This window comes from Schistocerca gregaria, chromosome 2 (genome assembly GCF_023897955.1).
Source record: "Schistocerca gregaria isolate iqSchGreg1 chromosome 2, iqSchGreg1.2, whole genome shotgun sequence".
NCBI classification, from domain to species: domain Eukaryota; kingdom Metazoa; phylum Arthropoda; class Insecta; order Orthoptera; family Acrididae; genus Schistocerca; species Schistocerca gregaria.
In genome coordinates this window covers 564,635,892-564,653,779 of record NC_064921.1, presented here as the reverse complement: position 1 = coordinate 564,653,779, position 17,888 = coordinate 564,635,892, and the positions used below count along the sequence as shown (strand labels likewise).

The window sequence follows — 17,888 nt, the reverse complement described above, 5'->3', positions numbered from 1 at the left end:
ATTGCTTTCAAGAAACAAAAAAAAATTTTACTGTTATCATATTGACTCCAGTGGTACTATAAATCGTATAACAAAAGCTTAAAGAAGAAATTCTAACAATGGTCCAAAAATAGGTGAGAACTAATAATTTCGTTGTTGCAAGTGTTTCGTATAATGACTCTTCAACATAACGTTCATCAGTCTATTTTCATAAATGTTTCATTCAAGAAACAAACTAGCAATTTAAATTGGGTTCACACTGACACCAGTGGTGCCCAATGCAAAAACAATGAATTAGTTTTAGTGTGACGTAAACATAACAATGAACGAAATATCATTGGGTACAATTGACTCAAAATGAATCGTCATATATTTGAAAATTTAGGTTTTTAAAACAAAGGAGATATATATTTCCTGTGTGTTTATGGGGTCATATTCGTACCATGAGAGGTAATTGTTGTTGCTGTAATGGATTATTTTGACGAGATCCAGTATTTCGAATTTTTACTTTTTCATGTGTGATGTCCATATTTCATTAGCTAATATGCACTAAATTGGTCAGAAATTTCCCCTACAACACACCTTCGTTTCAAGCAATACGTAATCCCAAACACTTTGCGAACAATATTTGGCATACTTCTGCACCATGATCATCACTGAATCCGAGACTGTTCCTATGTGAACATGCCTTCGTATTTCACAACCGAATTTTTACGTTGTTGGATGTCGACCATGCACTAACCACAAATAAGTGTTTGTAGCAACATCTAATTCAAATTTACTCCTTTGCATAATACAGGGGTTTATTCAATCACGTGAAACACTTGTCCAGTCTATTGCATGGGTCGGACTAAATGAGCCATCGGTATCAGATATAAAGAGCATTTATTATGAATAAAGGATATTAATATTTATAATTTGTCCTCCATGGATCATTTGCTAATTACAGGCCACAAACCGAAGCAAGTCGATGAAGTTTATAACCTCCATAAGGAAAAGAAAGCGTAAAAAATTAATGTTCTTGAAGAACTGGAAATTTTTAAGCGTGTATCTGTTAGTGATGGTCTCACTCTCTGTGAACAGCTACAACTGCTAAATAATAATTTGTTTAGCGGCTGTAAACCACTATCCGCAAGTAATTGACATAATGTCGTTCTTTGAGTGAAGGACTTTACACACAGTCGTAAAATATCGTTTTCCTCGTCTTTCAATTGTTTCTGTAGTATCCCACAGCTGTTACGTCCATGTTCATTTTCTTCATTTTTAGCACATTAATAGTAGAGAGATGGAGCTCGCAGCTCCTGTTTTATTTTACAGCATTTTCCTCTCTATTTCATTTATTACCTATCTATATACTTATGTTATTAAACTTGGTCCCTTGTTATAATTATTTTTGTGTATAATTTAACTGGTTAGTCAATTTATGCCACTCTATGCTATTAGCGTTCCGTATCTGACGCTCACAGTGCTGCTTCCACGTACCAGAGTAATCGGTTGACAAACTTTCCCCTCTGATGTCGTACCTAGCAGTTTGCTGTACCGGTGGTTTTGATGTTGAATTCAGAAGATAACTTTTACTTACTTGACTGGAGCACTTATATTTTATTGTATCTCCATGTAACGTGAATCAAAGTAATACTTTTTCTCTTTTTAATACTCCTATTGCTTTTAATGGTTTTTAAGTGCTTGTTACTGTCCTATCTTGAACAAAAAATTTTTGTAGTTAATTGTAACTTATTCTGATAAAGATAACCGTAATTGTCTCGAAACCAGGTCGACGCATTAACGTTCGTACTTCCAGTTGGCTGGCTTTACCTTTCATTAAAACCGCAGAAGTATATTTAACTAGTAATCTGCAAAGAATTGGACTCTTCCTTTGAGAGACCATCACCAGTTTCCTTCTCAAACTTTCCCAAATACATACTTCTACTGTGTGTATAATGGTCTTGTCGACAGTGCCATAAATTCTCAGATTCTATTTCAATTGTTTCATTACAGTTCTTGTTTTTTTATAGTGATCGTGTTTTGAAACTCACAATTAAAATTATACCGAATCACTTCCTTGTTACAATCTTATTTTCCAATTTACCTGTTTTTTCTGATTCGTTTGCTCCGTAGTAGACGAAATACCGAGCTAGTGCTCGCTTGACTAGCATTGTAATGCTACCTACGTTATTCTCTGCGCCGTCAAACAATAAAATAAAACAGCTACAGGCTGTTTCCCTTCAAATGAACCAATATTTAATAAATTATGTAGCATTAATTACCTGTAACAGCTATTAGAGGTTGTTACTGTCGATGACACGCATACAAGCGACGGCTAAAACAGTCGTTAATTTTTAAAAATGTCCATCAGTTGCTATACCACTATAAATATGCTTCATAAATATTTTTGTCCTGCAATACTGACAGCAGGTAAGCAAGTAATTATTGTGATTGAAACGTAATGAGATAATTGGCATGGAGCTCCCATTTCCGCGAACCCTCATGATTCAGATTACTCAATTACCTGCATATCCTGTCTCATACTCGAAATAACGCTTGGGGAAATTTACAATACCCACTATCCTGAGCAAAAATCCTTGAATAGACGGTTCGCCTTTCCCTTCCTCCGAACTTTCAAGAAGTCGTGTGCCGATGATGGTGACCAATATTTGTTAAAGTCGTGGAGAGACTGAATTTCTAGAGATCAATACGGAACGAAATTAAGCGTGAGAGTAAAATCTTTAATCAACTGCTGGCATATAAACAATTGAAACAGCAGCAAGAAGCAGTTCACGTAATATCTCCATTCGACGTTCGGATTACCATCAACATTGTGACGCAGCGTCCCGTCACATGCTTGGGTTTAACCCAAGATATTTGGTCAAGACCTGAGAACAGGCAGCCTTATACGCCACCTAACTTTTTGAACGAATAATACTGAAGATCTACATCTACATCTACATCTACATCTACATCTACATCTACATCTACATCTACATCTACATCTACATCTACATGACTACTCTGCAATTCACATTTAAGTGCTTGGCAGAGGGTTTATCGAACCACAATCATACTATCTCTCTACTATTCCACTCCCGAACAGCGAGCGGGAAAAACGAACACCTAAACCTTTCTGTTCGAGCTCTGATTTCTCTTATTTTATTTTGATGATCATTCCTACCTATGTAGGTTGGGCTCAACAAAATATTTTCGCATTCGGAAGAGAAAGTTGGTGACTGAAATTTCGTAAAAAGGTCTCGCCGCGACGAAAAACGTCTATGCTGTAATGACTTCCATCCCAACTCGTGTATCATATCTGCCACCCTCTCTCCCCTATAACGCGATAATACAAAACGAGCTGCCCTTTTTTGCACCCTTTCGATGTCCTCCGTCAATCCCACCTGGTAAGGATCCCACACCGCGCAGCAATATTCTAACAGAGGACGAACGAGTGTAGTGTAAGCTGTCTCTTTAGTGGACTTGTTGCATCTTCTAAGTGTCCTGCCAATGAAACGCAACCTTTGGCTCGCCTTCCCGACAATATTATCTATGTGGTCCTTCCAACTGAAGTTGTTCGTAATTTTAACACCCAGGTACTTAGTTGAATTGACAGCCTTGAGAATTGTACTATTTATCGAGTAATCGAATTCCAACGAATTTCTTTAGGAACTCATGTGGATCATCTCACACTTTTCGTTATTTAGCGTCAACTGCCACCTGACACACCATACAGCAATCTTTTCTAAATCGCTTTGCAGCTGATACTGGTCTTCGGATGACCTTACTAGGCGGTAAATTACAGCATCAGAATGAAATTTTAACTCTGCAGTGGAGTGTGCTCTGATATGAAATTTCGCTGATATAAAACTAGCTTTCTGTGTCACAAATGAACTTGCAGATAAACTATAACACACAATCGGAAATTAAAAAATATGGATTCTCAAAATCTGGAATATATAAATTAACATGCAGGAACTGTCATAAGGTATATGTTGGACAGAATGGTAGGAGTTTTCAAACAAGATTCAAAGAGCATATGGAGGGTACAGCCCGCAGAGAATAGGCATCTGGACAATATCTGACTAATACTGGCCATTCATAATGTGATATAGAACAAGATATGCAAAAACTACATACTGTTGAAAAATGCTTTTTATTAGATCCCTCAGAAGAACTTGCGATTTTTATCCAACAAAGAAACGATCCACCCCTCCTCCTTAATGAACACATAGATTTTCTGGATATAGCATATTTTGTACTTTTAAAAAATATTGTTTGAACCCAAGGATGCTGCTTTCCCTCTTTTAATTTGCGAATCATGCATAGCTCCTGTCTTATTTTGGTTTTATGCAAATTAATCATTATACTTCCTTTTATCCGTATCGCACATGTATGTCAACGCCACTTTGTTATAAACAAGCCTATTATATCACATACCATTTTATAGTGTACTTTGGGCCCACCTAAGTTAAAATATACTGGCCCATACCCATCCGCTTAAAGTTTTGTATTTCCATTCCAGTAAATTAACAGAATAACGTTAATGTATCCTAATGGCGTTTTATCATCATATTACTAACGGCACTATGTCATATATGTACTCAAATTTTTAGAAGACAATGCCACGAAAACGTCCACGCATAGCTGCCAGTCTGTCACTATGTCACCTTGACAATAGCAGGTGCTATCGTTGTTGATGTATCACTATATTTGGTATGAATAATGAGCTGGAAGATACTGAGTAGCATTTCTACAGCGGGTATCAAATGTCTCTGATGATATCGACCTGAATCGACACATTTATAATAGTCGGCGTCCACAGGCGTACTTCTTTGGTATGTATTCGTACGTGGGTTGCGAGAAATTACTGCAAATTGCATACAGCGCTTGTGAAGCGTTTGCCATTTTCTGGTGATAACGTAAGCTATAGTTGGAACGGAAATTGCACGCTATTTAACCCGTGGCTCCACAGCCATCAGTCAGTGTACGATCGTGGTATCACGAAGAATCTGAGGAGCCGCCAGCACCAGCCATTGGAGTAAACGCTGTAACCTTTCTCTATTTTTAACGCCATATACAATAGTACTGCCAGTAATTTTTACTGCAGCATTACTGTGTCTTATTTTAAGGCCATATGTAATAGTACAGTTTGTAACTTTGCTGTCCTACCCTTACAGTGCCAAAAAATTCTAAAGATGGATTTTAGATAAAACGAAACAGGTTAATAAAGAAATGTTGTTGCGATCTCGACTGTTCATTTTTAAAAATACGAAGGAGTAACACTACGTTGTTCCACTGTTATAGTCCTGTACCATTCGCCAGTGACAGATGGTGGCAGACAATTCAGGAGCCCGTCTTCATTCCTTACAAATACTGGGCCCACGATAATTCCTACGCCGCTTTTCTTTACGCAGGCAAGCGTGACATGTAGTCTGCGACGCCCTCGTGCCCTGACGTATGCATCTACCAACATGCACCGGGTCTCATTTGTCCAGGAGTTTTTCTCCATGCATCGAATTTTCAAGGACGATATACCCATGCATCTGCTAGTCCTTTTTCCTATGACGGTGGCAAGCAAAGATAGTCGACTGGGGTGATCGTTCTGTACCCCGTGTGAGGGGACGTTCTTAGTTACTTTAACTACAGCAAGCGCTTCCACTAATCACGAGTCTGTTCTCAGACATCACAAACTTCTATCCCGTCAATCTTTGGCTATGATTCACCTACACGTTGCCCTCGTTCACCCTGGGTTCCTTCTCCCTGGCGGAGATAAGTTGAGTAAACACTGCGGCCATCGTTCAATCGTTCCATCAGTCGGACATGTTCATACCATCTCAGTCCTAAGCAATAGTCATTTTTATGACTAGCTCCACCGCATCCCCACTTACATATTCATTCCCGGTCGATTCAAGGGGATTTCTCTTATGCTCCACCGTAACCCGACTAATTCTACAGCCTCAGAATTTACCCTTTGCCTCCCGTTCAGTGAGCCATATGTCAGAATGCTTTGACTACTTTCTTTATTAGTCTGGATATGGGCCGAGTTCAAAAGATACCAAATAATGACGTAATAGCTATCTTCACTAGGCTTATCCTATGTATCCTATGAGATATGAACAGCCGCTGAATACTGGCCACTGAAGCCAGATACTTGAACACCTCTGGATTTCTTACCTGGCCAAGTTCGAACTCAATATCTTCTCCTTACCCACTTCCAACAACATATCGATTGTTAGTACATATTGTTTATAAGCAACCATTAACTCTCTCATTTGATACATGGCATCATCCTTGTGTAGAGCCATAAGTGTTAGATTGTCCGCAAACAATAACGAAAGTAAACGCTGATGCTTTACTGTCGCGCCCTAACTTCATCATCATCTATTTCAATAACCAAGAACAACTTATAAATACATACGAAGGTTCCAAGAATGAATGTCTTACTGTGCAGCAGAGTGTGCGCTGATACGAAAGTTCCTGGCAGGTTAGGAGATGGTGTACTGCCGAAAGTAAAGCTGCGAAGATGGGTAGCTCAGACAGTAGAGCACTTCCAGAGGAAGACAAAGATCCCATTTCGAGTCTCGGTCCGACAGACAGTTTTAATCCACCAGGAAGTTACATAGCAGCGCACACTCCGATGCAGAATGTGACATCCATTCTGGAAAGATCCCCCAGTCTTTTGTTCCACGAGCGCTAACGCTGCAAGTTTAGCAGGAGAACTGTCCACCCCCTGTATTCACTTTCAAGTTGTGTTACGTATACGTAGTCGTATAGTTTTGATTACCACCTCAAAACAATCAAGTTTTGTATTTAATTGTTTCTTCGTCTGCAGTTACATGTCTAGTCCTGGCACACACTGAAATTCCAGTGCCGCAGTACCACAGCACGCTGCTAGAAGAACCAAAGCGCAGCCCGTCCGTAAAGTGGAGTATCGTGTCGTAATCCGGTTTCTGCGACTGAAGAAGAAGAAATACTGTTAGAGTCCATGCTGAACTGCTAAAAGTGTGCGACAAGAGTACACTATTAAGTGACATACTGAGTCGCAGACACTTCCAGTGTCGTCAGACAAATCGAAACAACTGTACTCGAGGCTCTCTGTGAAGAACCGGACGGTGGATGCCCCGGTGCTCTAATACCGGCGTATCACAATCGAGGCCATAGTGCAAAAAGTGGAAATCAGTAACGGGAGTATATTTAAATATTGTGTATGGCCTACTAATCGTTACAATGTGGTCACAAAAGTCATCGGATATCTCTTAATATTGTTTCGGACCTGCTTTTGACCTCCGTAGCGCAGCAACTGGACGTGGCATTGGTTAAACGGGGCATTGGAAGTCCCCTGCAGAAATATTGAACCGCGCTGCTTCTGCAGCCATCCTTAATTTCGAAAGTGTTTCCGGTGCAGGATTTTGTTCAGAAACTGACCTCTCGATTGACTCATAAATGCTCGACGGGATTTACGTCCGGCGGTATCGGTGACCAAATCATTCCCTCGAATGTTCTAAATTACATCGTTGTTTGGGAACATGAAGTTGAAAAATGGCTCTGAGCACTATGGGACTTAACTTCTGAGGTCATCAGTCCCCTAGAACTTAGAACTACTTAAACCTAACTAACCTAAGGACATCACACACATCCATGCCCGAGGCAGGATTCGAACCTGAGACCGTAGCGGTCGCGAACATGAAGCCTGCGAGTGGTTGCACATGGTCTCCAAGTAGACGAACCTAACCATTTCCAGTCATGTTGGGTTCAGATGAACCAGAGGACCCAGTCTGTCCCATTTAAATACAGCCGAAATCGCGAAATTGCACAGTGCCTTGTTGACAACTGGGCTCCATAGCTTCACGAAGTCTGCACCCCGCTCCAACCCTATAATCAGCTCTTACCTACTGAAACCAGGACTCATCAGACCAGACACGGTCTTCAAGTCGCCTAGGGTGCAACCTATATGGTCACGAACCTAGGAGAGGCGCTGCAGGCGAGGTCTTGCTTTTAGCACAGACACTCGCATTGGTCGTCTTCTGCCACACCCCATTAACCCAAATTTCACCGCACTGTCCTAACAGATATTTTCGTCGTACGTCTCTCAATAATTTCTGCAGTTATTTCATGCAGTGTTGCTTGTTTTGAAGCACTAACAGCACCATGCAAACGCCGCAGCTCTCGTCGTTAAGTGGGAGCCGTTGGCAATTTCTGAAATGTGATATTCTGGGCACACCCTTGACTCTGTGGATCACAGCACATTGAAATCCCAAACGATTACCGAAATGGAATGTCCCGTGCGCAAGGCCCAACTACCATTCCGCGTTCACAATCTGGTAACTCCCTTCGTGAAGCCGTAATCACGTCGGAAACCTTGTCGTATGAATCACCTGAATGCAAATGACACTTCCGCCATTGCACTGTGTTTTTCTACCTTGAGCACGGTATACTAACGCCATATGAGTGTACGTATATCACTATCCCATGACTTCGTTATCTCAGAGGACAGCAATTCACGACTACTGTGTTCCAAGACTTCTTACACCCATTCACACACATGCTTCTCCTTCGGAGTATCAAATTGTGCCTCGCCACCTATTCTCACCTCAACCCCCCCCCCCCTCCACATCCCCCCCCCCTAAAAAGACACTTCTTTCTCTTCGCTCACACGAAGAAACCATTGCCTGGATGGCGTATCAAGACTGAAGACGAGATAATTATCGAGGTGGGACGTTGCCTAAACTACCAAAATGTAGTGTTCCGTTGCAAAATCTCGGTGAATTCATCCACCATTGGAAACAATGTGGTGCCTATTTCAGTTCGTTAAGCAGTATCAACACTATGACGAAATGTCATGGTCGGAGCTCCTTTATACACTACTGGCCATTAAAATTGCTACGCCAAGAAGAAATGCAGATGATAAACGGGTATTCATTGGACAAATATATTATACTAGAACTGACATTTTCGGGTTCACGGGTTCGATTCCCGGCGGGGTCAGGGATTTTCTCTGCCTCGTGATGGGTGGGTATTGTGTGATGTCCTTAGGTTAGTTAGGTTTAAGTAGTTCTAAGTTCTAGGGGACTGAACACCATAAATGTTAAGTCCCATAGTGCTTCAGAGCAATTTGAACCATTTTTTTAATTACATTTTCACGCAATTTGGGTGCATAGATCCTGAGAAATCAGTATCCAGAACAACCACCTCTGGCCGTAATAACGGCCTTGATACACCTGTGAATTGAGTCAAACAGAGCTTGGATGGCATGTACAGATACAGATGCCCATGCTGCTTCATCACGATTCCACAGTTCATCAAGAGTAGTGACTGGCGTTTTCTGACGAGCCAGTTGCTCGGCTATCATTGACCAGACGTTTTCAATTGGTGAGAGATCTGGACAATGTGCTGGCCAGGGCAGCAGTCGAATATTTTCTGTATCCAGAAAGGCCCGTACAGGACCTGCAACATGCGGTCGCGCATTATCCAGCTAAAATGTAGGATTTAGCAGGGATCGAATGAAGGGTAGATCCACGGGAGGTAACACATCTGAAATAAAACGTCGAATTTTCAAAGCGCCGTCAATGCGAACAAGATGTGACCGAGATGTGTAACCAGTGGCACCCCATACAGTCACGCCGGGTGATACGCCAGTATGGCGATGACGAACACACGCTTCCATTGTGCGTTCACCGCAATATCGCAAACACGGATGCTACCATCATGTTGCTGTAAACAGAACCTGGATTCATCCGAAAAAAATGACGCTTTCCCATTAGTGGACCCAGGTTCGTCGTTGAGTACACCATCGCAGGCGCTCCTGTCTTTGATGAAGCACCAAGAGTAACCGCAGCCATGGTCTCCGAGCTGATAGTCCATGCTTCTGCAAACGTCGTCGAACTGTTCGTGCACATGGTTGTTGTCTTGCAAACGTCCCCATCTCTTGACTCAGGGATCGAGACATGGCTGCACGATCCGTTACAGCCATGCGGATAAGATGGCTGTCATCTCGAGTGCAAGTGATACGAAGACGTTGGGATCCAGCACGGCGTTCCGTATTACACTCCTGAACCCACCGATTCCATATTTTGCTAAGTCATTGGATCTCGACCAACCGTCGTCGGTTTTGAAACCCAAATGTTTTTTGAGATATGTAGATGGTACGTTTGTGGTATGGCCGCATGGGACAGCAACGCTTCCTTCTTTCCTGCAACATCTGAACTCCCTCCATCCAAGCATCTGCTTCACCATGGAGGTAGAGAAAGATGGTGAGCTCCCGTTTCTGGATGTTTTGGTTCGTAGAAAAGGGGACGGCTCCTTGGGTCACAGTGTGTTCCGGAAGCCTACGCACACAGACTTGTATTCACAAGCTACGAGCTGTCATCATCCCTCTCAGCGCAGCGGTGTATTACGGACGCTAGTGCATAGGGCTAGAGCTATCTCAGATCAGGACAGCTTATCGGCAGAGCTTAGCCATCTCCGCTCTGTGTTTGCCCAGAACGCGTACTCCGAGAAGCAGATCCGGAACGCGTTTCGACCAGCACGCTCCAAACCTCAAGAAGAGCCTGAAGAAGCAGAGAACACCGCGAGGTTGGTTTTTATACCGTATGTCGGTGGGGTGTCTTTTAAGATGGGCAGAATTTTCAAGAAGTACCGGATTAAATGTGTTTTTCGGCCTCCAGCACGAGTACAATCAATGCTGGGCTCTGTTAAAGACAACCTGGGCCTAAGAAGACCAGGAATATATAAAATCCCGTGCCAATGCAGGAAGTCTTATATTGGCCAGACGTGTCGTACGATCAAAGACAGATGCGACGAACATAAACGTCACACGAGGTTGGGTCAGCCAGAGAAATCTGTGTTTGCTGAACACTGCCTTGACATGGGACACGGCATGAATTACGAAGAAACCAAGATCCTCTCGCATGCTTCCACATACTGGGACTCTATCATCAAAGAGGCGGTCGAAATACGTATAAACAGGACCTAATAAACAGAGACACGGGGTTTCACCTGAGCAAAGCCTGGGAGCCAGTATTGGTGGCACTAAGGAATCGTCAGCCGCAGAGTGGCAACCGCACCGAATTAACGCAGGTGGGAAGCCTTAGCGCAGATGCTTAAATCGCGCGCCAACAACTCGCGCGCGCGAACGGAGTCCGTCGCTCCCGGCCACATTTTCCCGCGCCGCGACACGCTTTCGCAGACCGCGACCCGTTCTCCAGCAGAAGGTTCTTTTACTCGACGCTGTCTACGATTGGTCTTCGATGACGTCTCGCCCCGCTGGCGACTGCGCTGTTGTAGAAAGCCAGCATATAATTTGGCGAGCTTCTCAGCGACGCGAAAGTAGCACCTGAAGATGGCGGGCAGTTGTCTCGCTGAAATATTGTGCGGTTTCTACAATATTATCCGGCATAATTCCCGTGAACCTATCAAGAAGATGCAGCGCCGGGAAAGCCTCAAACAGCACTACCCATTCTTATTCTACTGTATTTCTTTCCCCCATTCCTATCAGTTGTTCCCTTATGCTCTCCCTGAAACTGTGTTAAACCTCTGGTTCTTTCAGATTATCGAGGTCCCATCTCCTTAAATTCCAAACTTTTGCAATTTCTTGAGTTTTAATCTGCAGTTCACAACCAATAGATTGTGGTCAGAGTCGACATCTGCCCCTGGAAATGTCTTACAATTTAAAACCCGGTTTCTAAATCTCTGTCTTACCATTATATAATCTATCTGATACCTTCTAGTATCTCCAGGATTCTTCCATGTATACAACCTTCTTTTATGATTCTTGAACCAATTGTTAGCTATGATTAAGTTATGCTCTGTGCAAAATTCTACCAGACGGCTTCCTCATTCATTTCTCTCCACCAATCCACATTCACCCGCTATATTTCCTTCTCTACCTTTTCCTACTCTCGAATTCCAGTCACCTATGACTATTAAATTTTCGTCTCTCTTCACTACCTGAATAATTTCTTCTATCTCATCATACATTTCATCAATTTCTTCATCTTCTGCAGAGGTAGTTGCCATATAAACTTGTACTACTGTAGTAGGCATGTGCTTCGTGTCTATCTTGGCCACAATAATGAGTTTACTATGCTGTCTGTAGTAGCTTACCCGCACTCGAATTTTATAATTCATTATTAAACCTACTCCTGCATTACCCTTATTTGATTTTGTATTTATAACCCCCTCTCCCCCTATGAACCATGGGCCTTGCCGTTGGTGGGGAGGCTTGAGTGCCTCAGCGATACAGATAGCCGTACCGTAGGTACGAGGGTCAGTCAAAAAGTAATGCCTCCTATTTTTTTTTCTACGTTTAATTGTCAGGAAATTTAAATGCAATTACATAGGTTGAAAACCACAACATTGAGGATCATTTTGTCATTTTTCAATGTAATCTCCGCCCATCTCTACAGTTTTGGTCCATCTTTGAACAAGGGCATGTATCCCAGCACGGTAAAAATCACAGCTCTGCTTCCTAAGCCATTGACGCACGGATGTTTTGACGGCCTCCTCATCTTCAAAATGAATCCCACGATGAGCTTCTTTTAGTGGCCCGAACAGATGGAAGTCTGACGGTGCCAGGTCAGGGCTGTATGGGGGATGAGGCAAAACTTCCCATCCAATTTTGACAATCTCGTCAGAGGTGTGACGACTGGTGTGTGGTCTTGCATTGTCATGCAAAAGAAGAACATCTGCCATTGATTTTGTTGGGCGAACTCGCTGAAGATGTGCTTTAAGTTTTTTGAGGGTTGTGACGTATTGAACAGAATTTATTGTGCATCCCTGCTCCAAAAAATCAACCAGAATCACACCCTCTGTATCCCAGAAAACTGTTGCCATAACTTTCCCTGCCGATCGCACAGTTTTGAATTTTTTCTTCCTCGGCGAGCTTGTGTGACGCAACTCCATTGACTGCCTCTTTGATTCGGGTTCAAAAAAATGCACCCATGTTTCGTCCCCGGTCACAATTTTTTTCAGAAACTCATCTCCCTCCAAACGGAAGCGCTGCAAGTGTTGGGAGGCTATTGTTTTCCTTGCCTCTTTATTCTGATCGGTTAACATTCTTGGAACCCACCGTGCACAAACTTTTGAGTGCCCCAATTGTTTAATAATCGTGATCACACTGCCTTTACTAAGAGAAATAATGCGACACACTTCATCTGCAGTCACCCGACGGTCACCACGAATGATGTCATCAACTTGCTGAATGTTGTGTGGAGTCACTGCACTCACCGGCCTGCCGCTCCGCTTTTCGTCAGTCAACAGTGTTTGCCCTTCAGCTTCCTTACAACGACGAACCCATCGTCTAACAGTGCTGACATCCACTGTCACAACACCATACACCTTCTTCAGTCTTTCATGAATGCGTATGGGCGTTTCACCTTCTGCATTCAAGAATTCAATCACACAACGCTGTCTCAAACGAACATCGATGTCGGCTATCTTACAAACTTCTGCTGTGCTGCCACCTGTTGACACAGAAAGTTACTACTGCAGTGGATTGCAGAAGAAGGTTTGAGGAATGGCGCCAAATTCAAATTTTTCACTTAACTTAATTTTTTTAAGTAGAAAAAAAATGGGAGGCATTACTTTTTGACCGACCCTCGTACAACCACAACGGAGGGGTATCTGTTGACAGGCCAGACAAACGTGTGGTTCCTGAAGAGGGGCAGCAGGCTTTTCAGTAGTTGCAAGGGCAACAGTCTGGATGATTGACTGATCTGGCCTTGTAACAATAATCAAAACGGCCTTGCTGTGCTGGTACTGCGAACGGCTGAAAGCAAGGGGAAACTACGGCCGTAATTTATCCCAAGGCCATGCAGCTTTACTGTATGATTAAATGATGATAGCGTCCTCTTGGATAAAATATTCCGAAGGTAAAATAGTCCCCCATTCGGATCTCCGGGCGACGACTACTCAAGAGGATGTCGTTATCAGGAGAAAGAAAACTGGCGTTCTACGGATCGGAGCGTGGAATGTCAGATCCCTTAATCGGGCAGGTAGGATAGAAAATTTAAAAAGGGAAATGGATAGGTTAAAGTCATATATAGTAGGAATTAGTGAAGTTCGGTGGCAGGAGGAACGAGACTTCTGGTCAGGTGACTACGGGGTTATAAACACAAAATCAAATAGGGGTAATGCAGCAGTAGGTTTAATAATGAATAGGAAAATAGAAATTTGGGGAAGCTACTACAAACAGCATAGTGAACGCAATATTGTGGCCAAGATAGACACGAAGCCCACACCTACTACAGTAGTAAAAGTTTATATACCAGCTAGCTCTGCAGATGACGAAGAAATAGACGAAATGTATGATGAAATGAAAGAAATTAATTATTCAGACAGTGAAAAAATTTAATAGTCATGGGTGACTGGAGTTCGATTGTAGGAAAAAGGAGAGAAGGAAACATAGTAGGTGAATATGGATTGGGGCTAAGAAATGAAAGAGGAAGCCGCCTGGTAGAATTTTGCACAGATCACAATTTAATCATAGCTAACACTTGGTTTAAGAATCATGAAAGAAGGTTGTGTACATGGAAGAACCCGAGAGATACTAAAAGGTATCAGATAGATTATATAATGGTAAGACAGATGTTTGGGAACCAGGTTTTAAATTGTAACACATTTCCAGGGGCAGATGTCGACTCTGACCACAATCTATTGGTAATGACATGTAGATTAAAACTGAAGAAACTTCAAAATGGTGGGAATGTAATTAGAAGGGACCTGGATAAACTGAAACAACCAGAGGTTGTACAGAGTTTCAGAGAGAGCATAAGGGAATAATTGACAGGAATGGGGGATAGACATACAGTAGAAGAAGAATGGGTAGCTTTGAGGGATGAAGTAGAGAAGGCAGCAGAGGATCAAATAGGTAAAAAGACGAGGGCTGGTAGCAATCCTTGGGTACCAGAAGAAATATTGAATTTAAGTGATGAAAGGAGAAAATATAAAAATGCAGTAAATGAAGCAGTCGAAAAGGGATACAAAAGTCTCAAAAATGAGATCGACAGGAAGTGCAAAATGGCTAAGCAGGGATGACTAGAGAACAAATGTAAGGATGTAGAGGCTTATCTCAGTAGGGGTAAGATAGATACTGCCTACAGGAAAATTAAAGAGACCTTTGACGATAAGAGAACCACGAGTATGAACATCAAGATTTCAGATGGAAACCCAGTTCTAACCAAAGAAGGGAAAGCAGAAAGGTGGAAGGAGTATATACAGGGTCTATACAAGGGCGATGTATTTGAGGAAAATATTATGGAAATGGAAAAGGATGTAGATGAAGATGAAATAGGACATACGATACTGCGTGAAGAGTTTGACAGAGCACTGAAAGACCTGAGTCGAAACAAGGCTCCCGGAATAGACAACATTCCATTGGAGCTAGTGACAGCCTTGAGAGAGCCAGTCCTGACAAAACTCTATCATCTGGTGAGCAAGATGCATGAAACAGGCGAAATACCCTCAGACTTCAAGAAGAATACAATAATTCCAATCCCAAAGAAAGCAGGTGTTGACAGATGTTAAAATTACCGAACAATCAGTTTAATAAGCCACAGCTACAAAATACAACACGAATTCTTCACAGACGAATGGATAAACTAGTAGAAGCCGACCTCGGGGAAGATCAGTTTGGTTTCCGTAGAAACACTGGAACACATGAGGCAATACTGACCTTACGACTTATCTTAGAAGAAAGAATAAGGAAAGGCAAACCTACGTTTCTAGCATTTGTAGATTTAGAGAAAGCTTATGACAATTTTGACTGGAATACTCTCTTTCAAATTCTGAAAGTGGCAGGGGTAAAATACAGGGAGCGAAAGGCTATTTACAATTTGTACAGAAATCAGATGGCAGTTATAAGAGTCGAGGGACATGAAAGGGAAGCAGTGGTTGGGAAGGGAGTAAGACAGGGTTCTAGCCTCTCACCGATGCTATTCAATCTGTATATTGAGCAAGCAGTAAAGAAAACAAAAGAAAAATTCGGAGTAGGTATTAAAATCCATGGAGAAGAAATAAAAACTTTGAGGTTCGCTGATGACATTTCAATTCTGTCAGAGACAGCAAAGGGCTTGGAAGAGCAGTTGAATGGAATGGACAGTGTCTTGAAAGGAGGATATAAGTTGGACATCAACAAAAGCAAAACGAGGATAATGGAATGTAGTCAAATTAAATCGGGTGATGCTGAGGGAATTAGACTAGGAAATGAGACACTTAAAGTAGTAAAGGAGTTTTGCTATTTGGGGTGCAAAATAACTGATGATGATGGGGGTAGAGAGGATATAAAATGTAGTCTGGCAAGGCAAGGAAAGCGTTTCTGAAGAAGAGAAATTTGTTAACATCGGGTACAGATTTAAGTGTCAGGAAGTCATTTCTGAAAGTATTTGTATGGAGTGTAGCCATGTACGGAAGTGAAACATAGACGATAAATAGTTTGGACAAGAAGAGAATAGAAGCTTTCGAAATGTGGTGCTACAGAAGAATGCTGAAGATTAGATGCGTAGATCACATAACAAATGAGGAAGTATTGAATAGGATTGGGGAGAAGAGAAGTTTGTGGCACAACTTGACTAGAAGAAGGGATCGTTTGGTAGGACATGTGTTGAGGCTTCAAGGGATCACCAATTTAGTATTGGAGGGCAGTGTGGAGGGTAAAAATCGTAGAGGGAGACCAAGAGATGAATACACTAAGCAGATTCAGAAGGAAGTAGTTTGCGGTAGGTACTGGGAGATGAAGAAGGTTGCACAGGATAGAGTTGCATGGAGAGCTGCATCAATCCAGCCTCAGGACTGAAGACCACAACAACAACAACAACAACATATACAACCCTGTATTCACCTGACCAGAAGTCTTGTTCCTCCTGCCACCGAACTTCACTAATTCCCACTATATCTAACTTTAACCTATCTATTTCCCTTTTTAAATTTTCTAACCCACCTGCCCGATTAAGGGCTCTGACATTCCATGCTACGATGCGTAGAACGCCAGTTTTCTTTCTTCTGATAACGATGTCCTCTTGAGTAGTCCCCGCCCAGAGATCCGAATGGGGGAGTATTTTACCCAAGAGGACGCCATCATCATTTAACCATACAGTAAAGCTGCATGCCCTCGGGAAAAATTACGGCTGTAGCTTCCCCTTGCTTTCAGCCGTTGGATAACTTGTTCCAAACTAAAGAATAATTAATAATTTTGTTCTTAGTTATTAATATTGGCGGAATATCACTTTCCATTTCCAAGCCATAATCTAAAAGTCTAAAGGATGTTAACATTCGTTAACGCCCATTGACAAAGGAAGATAATAAACTGCAAACCGATACATTCGCAAAGAAAGTGTTGTGTAATTAAAAATCATCCTGTCAAGAGCTTCGGGAAATTACGTTAGCAAAAATAATGTTCTTGATAATGTGGGTTGAAATGATAAATATTAATACTTAACTACAGATTATTGTTATTTGTGTATAGATGTAATAGAAATGACAGAAATTATTCGATATCTTTTCCTTTAACCCGCGAGGACAATAAATAATTGCTTATTTTCTTCAATGAAAAACTTGTAGTTTATTTTAATATAAGATCTTAGGAAGAAGACTGAGCAGTTAACAGAAACTGAAAACTTTGTTTCTGTGATAATTGCCAAATTTCAATGCTATTTACTAAGAGCTTGTGACTGAGCTATTAACAAGGCTGAACACGTAGTTGTATGGTAACTGCCAATTTATAATGCTATTTACTAAATGCGTTTCGTGTAACTACTTTCAAAGTAGATCTCAAGCAAGGAACTGACAGTAACTGATTGTGGATAAACGATTGGAAATGCCTAACGGACTCCATTTCTACTAAATTCGTGGTCCGGTTAACTATGACGAAAGTCCGGCCTCTCCAAGAAGGTGTATGGATAAGTAATGCTCCCGATTTTTGTATTAAA

The 17,888-nt window shown here is 41.9% G+C and overlaps 1 protein-coding gene across 1 annotated transcript in view; it reads left to right on the top strand.

Annotated features, from left to right (window-relative positions):
* The window catches only part of LOC126332527 (leucine-rich repeat-containing protein 15-like), an 889,610-nt gene that overhangs the window by 240,994 nt on the left and 630,728 nt on the right, over window positions 1-17,888 (top strand). The gene's annotated exons all lie outside the window — the stretch shown is intronic.